At 48.5% G+C, this 6539-nt stretch overlaps 1 pseudogene; it reads right to left on the bottom strand.

The window, feature by feature from the left end:
* Positions 1 to 767: 767 nt before the first annotated feature.
* Positions 768 to 884, bottom strand: LOC139033925 (5S ribosomal RNA; annotated as a pseudogene).
* Positions 885 to 6539: the final 5655 nt, after the last annotated feature.

Genomic DNA, 6539 nt, shown 5'->3' with positions numbered 1-6539 from the left:
GGGGCTGAGGCCGCCTCTCTGACCCACTGGCACATGCGCATTCCACCCTTTGACTTGGCTCCTCCAGTGACTGAAAACAGCTGTGCCTCCTCAGGAACCACCCAGGCTTGGGCTGGGAAACTGTGGGTCAGCGTCTCATGAGTCCTGTGGGACAGGACTCATTCTCCTTAGAGAGTTTGCTTCAGGACAAAACGAGGCTGCGTCCACTCTAAAAGGACTCTAGTTCTAGGACCAAGTAGGGCCTTGGCTTCCAGACAAAGTGGGGCTGTATTCACATTGACAGGAGCTGCATTTCCTGAGGACACAGGCAAAGCCAGGGGGAAACAGTGAGGACAATGAAGAAATGCAGGAAAGTGGTGGGTAGCTTTCTGTGAGCCACTGACTGCTCGGTTGGTGTGAGGGAGCACAATCTTCAGAGGACGCAGGAAGGGCCTGATATGGGGCTGGGGCTGGGCCAGCCCCCGGGATTGCCTGAGGCATGCCAAAGGAGCCCCAGATGGAGACCCGACTCTCATCTGGTTTCCTGAAAGCCGAATGCCGAGGGGCTCGCGGGCCGCGCAGAGGCAACCCAGGTCTGCAGCGGGAGTTGGGGCCCCGGCCACCCACCCCAGGCGGGGCTGGAGCTGCGGGGGCCCAACAGTTGTGACGCCGCTGTCTTTGAGGGCTGCCTGTGGCTCTGAGCGCGGTGGGGTGCGAGGGGCCAGGGGCAGGTGGGGCTTGCGGAGCCAGCGGCCGGGGGCAGGGGCTAAAAGAGAGGGGAGGCAAAAATCCTACAGCACCCGGTATTCCCAGGTGGTCTCCATCCAAGTACTAACCAGGCCCAACCCTACTTAGCTTCCGAGATCACAGGAGGTCGGGCGCGTTCAGGGTGTTTGGCTGCAGACTGAGGTGGCTGATGCTGGGCGCCCTAAGAGCCCTGCACTGCGCCTCCCTTTTGCTCTGACCTGCTGGTCAGGTCAGCCGGAGGCACCTCTCCACCGGGCGAGCGCGTGCAGAACTTGAGCAGCACGACCGGCGGCTGGACTCTGGCCAGCTGACGCTGCCCCACCCACTGCCCACCGCCCACCGCCCACCCCCCACCACCCACTGCCACCCTCGGCCAGCACCAGCCTTGCCCGGGGGCCCGGAGGGCTGCGGGGTGGGGTGAGGGGCGCGGAGGTCTCGGTGCCCTCCAAACCTGGGCCTCTCCAGGCCCGCCCCCTCTCGGCGGCCCCGGCCCCCATCTCATTCGCTGCTCAGGGCCACGTGGCCCCAGACGTGTTTGGCTTCTGGGCCGCCGCGGCCCGCGGCCCAAGGGCCTCTGAGCCTCCTGCGGGCCTAGGCAAAGCCAAGCCCTGGTCCTGAGCATCCATCCTGCCCGACACCTGCCTGGTGCCCACACCCACCGGGAGCCACCAGCACGGTGGACGGGAGGGCAACAGCCCCGCCCCTTCGCCCTGCCGAGGCCCCCCTTGCCCCCACGGCGCAGGCCCAGCACAGGACCTTCCTGAGAGAGCAGACAAGTGACAGGCAGGCACACGGACACACACACAAGACACTCGCACGCACCCAGGTGAAGGGAGACAGCCGGCCGGCACAAGCTCGTCAGCCAGAGCCATAGCACCTGTGAGAGGCCAGGGCCAGAGGAAGGGATGGGAGGCCGGGGGTCAGGAGACTCAGAGGCAGAAAGAGACGAAGGTTCAGAGACAGACTCGGAGAGGCTGAGCGGGAGATGCAGGCAGACAGACAGACACGCTCGCGCACACACACACACAGGGAGACAGAGAGGGAGACACAGACCGACTGACAGAGAGAGGGAAAACGGGAGACAGACACACTGGCACAGACGTGACCACCTCAGAAAGAGGCCATGCCAAACAAGCAGCTTCCCCAAGGGAGGGGGTTTTCGCCTTGGGCCAGGCACTGGCTGGACGCGGTGCCCTGGGGCTGGCAGTCTCCCGTGGGGTCCCTAAGACTTCCTCGCAGCCGAGGTCTCAAAGGTCCCCTTCAGCTTGGCTACCTAAGGCAAGACCAGCCCCCGCCCCCAGACCAGAGGGTGAGTGTGTGAGAGTGTGTGTGTGAGTGTGTCGGTAGGCAAGGGTGAGGTCAGGCCGGCTGGGGGCCGGGTGCATACCCAGAATGGAGGGGGGAGGGTGTGGAGGCGGGGGGTTGGGGAGCCTGTGTGGTCCTCTTGCTGTCTCTCTCTCCCTCTTTCTGAGTCTCCCTTACCTGTGCTTTCCAGCTCTTCACCTGTCTTGGCAGCGAGTGTGTGTGTGTGTGTGTGTGTGTGTGTGTGTGTATCTTTGTGTGTGTGTGCATGCACACACATGGTCACCTACGAGGCTGGGGGTGAGCCTGGAGGTGCAGACATTTTGAAATATATGTGCATGTACTGGACTACACAACAGCCAAAAAACGGAAATAAACATATTGTTTATTGGGAGATAAATGGGGAGAAAAAAGACCTATGTACACAATGGAACATGACTCTGCCAGAAGAAAATGACAATATGATTTTCAGGAACGCTGATAAAACTAGGGATGATCAAACAATGTGAAGAAAATCAAAATCAGAAAAATAGGTATCTTTAGATATCATTTATAGCTGGAATTGATAAACACCCACCAGTTTATTCACTGAGCAACATGAAGACTCAGAGACCTAGAAAACAATCTTCTGATTATTAAGGAGAAAGCAAGTGGAAAGGGAAAAAAATAGAAGATTAGAGTAAGCAAATATAATCATTCCATGTAGAACAGGTAATCATCAAAGACCTAGGTATAACAAAGGATTTCTGTGAACACACTGTAATGAATTCCATGGGGAAAAATGCAAATGAATACATACATGCACACACACACACACACACACACACACACACACACACATATATATATGTAAAACTGAAAACACATTCAGTTCACCTGTCACCCACAACACATTGTATATCACTGTTACTACAATATAGAATAAAGATTAATTTAAAAAAGAAAGCTAGGGAAGAACACACAAGCTTTTAGATATTTATTCAGGTACATTCCACATTAAATTACAGCCCTGAATGAAAACTCTCATAAAGCTTTCATTCAGAGTAACCACAGTTGGGCATTAGAAAATCCAGCAGCCTTGTGACCATTCCCAGCAACAGCGACCTTAAAAGTTTTGCTTATGAGTACCATGTTGTTCAGTCGCTAAGATTCAGGGTTGATTTTCCTTAGGATTGACTGGTTTGATCTCCTTGCTGTCCAATGGACTCTCAAGATTCTCCAGCACCACAATTTAAAAATATTAATTCTTTATTATATAGCATTGTGTTAACTACATAGTTAGTTGTTACTCAAAATAGGATGTTCTGAACATTATTTCAGCAATTTTATGTTTTTTCATTTAGTTATTTTTAAAATGTTTTCTTTTAGCTTCAAGTCATTTGATACAAATATATGAATAATACTAAACTCTTTGTCTTGTTCAAGGTCTCCTATGTAGTCCTACTAATTGAATTGTTGTGTTACTAACAGATATAATACATAATTATATAAGTATATACATTTCTGGCAAATAAAATTTTTTTCACACACACAAAAAAGAAAATATTAATTATTCGGTGCTCTGCCTTCTTTACTACTGAGCTCTCACATTCATACATGACTACTGAAAAGATCATCAGTTCAATTAAGTCGCTCAGTCGTGTCCAACTCTTTGTGACCCCCCCCCATGAACCACAGAACGCCAGGCCTCCCTGTCCATCACCAACTCCCAGAATCCACCCAAACCCATGTCCATCGAGTCAGTGATGGCATCCAACCATCTCATTCTCTGTCGTCCCCTTCTCCTCCTGCCCTCAATGTTTCCCAGCATTAGGGTCTTTTCCAATGAGTCAGTACTTCGCATCAGGTGGCCAAAGTATTGGAGCTTCAGCTTCAACATCAGTCCTTCCAATGAACACCCAGGACTGATCTTCAGGATGGACTGGTTGGATCTCCTTGCAGTCCAAGGGACTCTCAAGAGTCTTCTCCAACACCACAGTTCAAAAGCATCAATTCTTCAGCACTCAGCTTTCTTTATAGTCCAACTCACATCCATACATGACCACTGGAAAAACCATAGCCTTGACCAGATGAACCTTTGTTGGCAAAGTAATGTCTTTGCTTTTTGATATGCTCTCTAGGTTGGCCATAACTTTCCTTCCAAGCATCTTTTAATTTCATGGCTGCAATCACCATCTGCAGTGATTTTGGAGCCCCCCAAAATAAAGTCAGCCACTGTTTCCACTGTTTCCCCATCTATTTGCCATGAAGTGATGGGACTGGATGCCATGATCTTAGTTTTCTGAATGTTGAGCTTTAAGCCAACTTTTTCACTCTCCTCTTTCACTTTCATCAAGAGGCTCTTTAGTTCTTCTTCACTTTCTGCCATAAGGGTGGTGTCATCTGCATATCTGAGGTTACTGATACTTTTCCTGGCAGTCTTGATTCCAGCTTGTGCTTCATCCAGCCCAGCATTTCTCATGATGTACTCCACATATAAGTTAAATAAGCAGGGTAACAATATACAGCCTTGACATACTCCGTTTCCTATTTGGAATCAGTCTGTTGTTCCATGTCCAGTTATAACTGTTGCTTCATGACCTGCATACAGGTTTCTCAAGAGTCAGGTCAGGTGGTCTGGTATTCCCATCTCTTTCAGAATTTTCTACAGTTTATTGCGATCCACACAGTCAAATGCTTTGGCATAGTCAATATGCAGAAATAGATGTTTTTCTGGAACTCTCTTGCTTTTTTGATGATTCAGTAGATGTTGGCAATTTGATCTCTGGTTCCTCTGCCTTTTTTAAAACCAGCTTGAACATCTGGAATTTCACAGTTCACGTATTGCTGAAGCCTGGCTTGGAGAATTTTGAGCATTACTTTACTAGCGTGTGAGATGAGTGCAATTGTGCAGTAGTTTGAGCATTCTTTAGCATTGCCTTTCTTTGGGATTGGAATGAAAACTGATCTTTTCCAGTCCTGTGGCCACTTCTGAGTTTTCCAAATTTGCTGGCATATTGAGTAGCACTTTCACAGCATCATCTTTCAGGATTTGAAATAGCTCAGCTGAAGTCCATCACCTCCACTAGCTTTGTTCATAGTGATGCTTCCTAAGGCCCACTTGAATTCACATTCCAGGATGTCTGGAATGGACATCCTGGAATGGAAAAGATCATAGCCTTGACTGTATGGACCTTTGTTGGCAAAGTGATATCTTTGCTTTTTAACACACTGTCTAGGTTTGTCATAGCTTTCCTGCCAAGAAGCAATTGTCTTCTAATTTCATGGCTGCAGTCACCATCCACAGTGATTTTAGAGCCCAAGAAGAGGAAATCTGTCACTGCTTCCACCTTTTCCCCTTCTATTTGCCATGAAGTATGGGACCGGATGCCATGATCTTTGTTGTTGCTGTTAAGTTGCTCAGTCGTGTCCGACTTTGTGACCCCATGGACTGTAGCACAGCAGGCTTCCATGTCCTTCACTATTTCCCAGAGCTTGCTCAGACTCATGTCCCATTGAGCCAGTGATGCCATCCAACCATCTCTTCCTCTGTCATCCTCTTCTCCTCCTGTCTTCTATTTTTCTCATTGACTTGGGTCTCTGCATCAGATGACCAAAGTATTGGAGGTTCAGCTTCAGCTTTGGTCCTTCCAATGAATATTCAGTGTTGATTTCCTTAGGATTGACTGGTTTGATCTCTTTGCAGTCCAAGGGACTCTCAAGAGTCTTGTCCAGCACCACAGTTTGAAAGCATCCATTCCTCGGCACTCAGCCTTCATTATGGTCCAACTATCATATCCATATGTGTCCACACGAAAAACCATAGCTTTGACTATATGAACCTTTGTCGGCAAAGTAATGTCTCTGCTTTTTAATATGCTGTCTAGGTTTGTCATAGCTTTTCTTTCAAGGAGCAAGCATCTTTTAATTTCATGGCTACAATCACTGTGATGTAGGTTGTTTTTTTTTTAATGTTGAATTTTAAGCTGGCTTTTTCAGTTTCCTCCTTCACCCTCATCAAGAGGCTCTTTAGTTCCTCTTTGCTTTCTGCCATTAGAGTGGTATCATCTGCATATCTGAGGTTGTTGATATTTCTCCCAGCAATCTTGATTCCAGCTTGTAACTCATCCAGCCTGGCATTTCTCACATGATGTGCTCAGCATATAGGTTAAATAAACAGGGTGACAGCAGACAGCCCTGTGGTACTCCTTTCTCAATCCTGAACCAATCAGTTGTTCCATACAGGTTCTAACTGTTGCTTCTTGACCCACATAGGTTTCTCAGGAGACAGGTAAGGTGGTCTGGTATTCCCATCTCTTTAAGAATTTTCCACAGTTTGTTATGATCCACACAGTCAAAGGCTTTAGCATAGTCAATGAAACAGAAGTAGATGTTTTTCTGGAATTCCCTTGCTTTCTCTATGATCCAGCAAATGTTGGCAATTTGATCTCTGGTTCCTCTGCCTTTTCTAAACCCAGCTTGAATATCTGGAAGTTCTTGGTTCACATACTGCTGAAGCCTAGCTTGGAGGA

Source organism: Odocoileus virginianus, unplaced genomic scaffold, assembly GCF_023699985.2.
Source record: "Odocoileus virginianus isolate 20LAN1187 ecotype Illinois unplaced genomic scaffold, Ovbor_1.2 Unplaced_Contig_9, whole genome shotgun sequence".
Taxonomy (NCBI): Eukaryota; Metazoa; Chordata; class Mammalia; order Artiodactyla; family Cervidae; genus Odocoileus; species Odocoileus virginianus.
The sequence above is the reverse complement of the archived record's forward strand: the minus strand, read 5'-3'. Positions and strand labels throughout refer to the sequence as shown.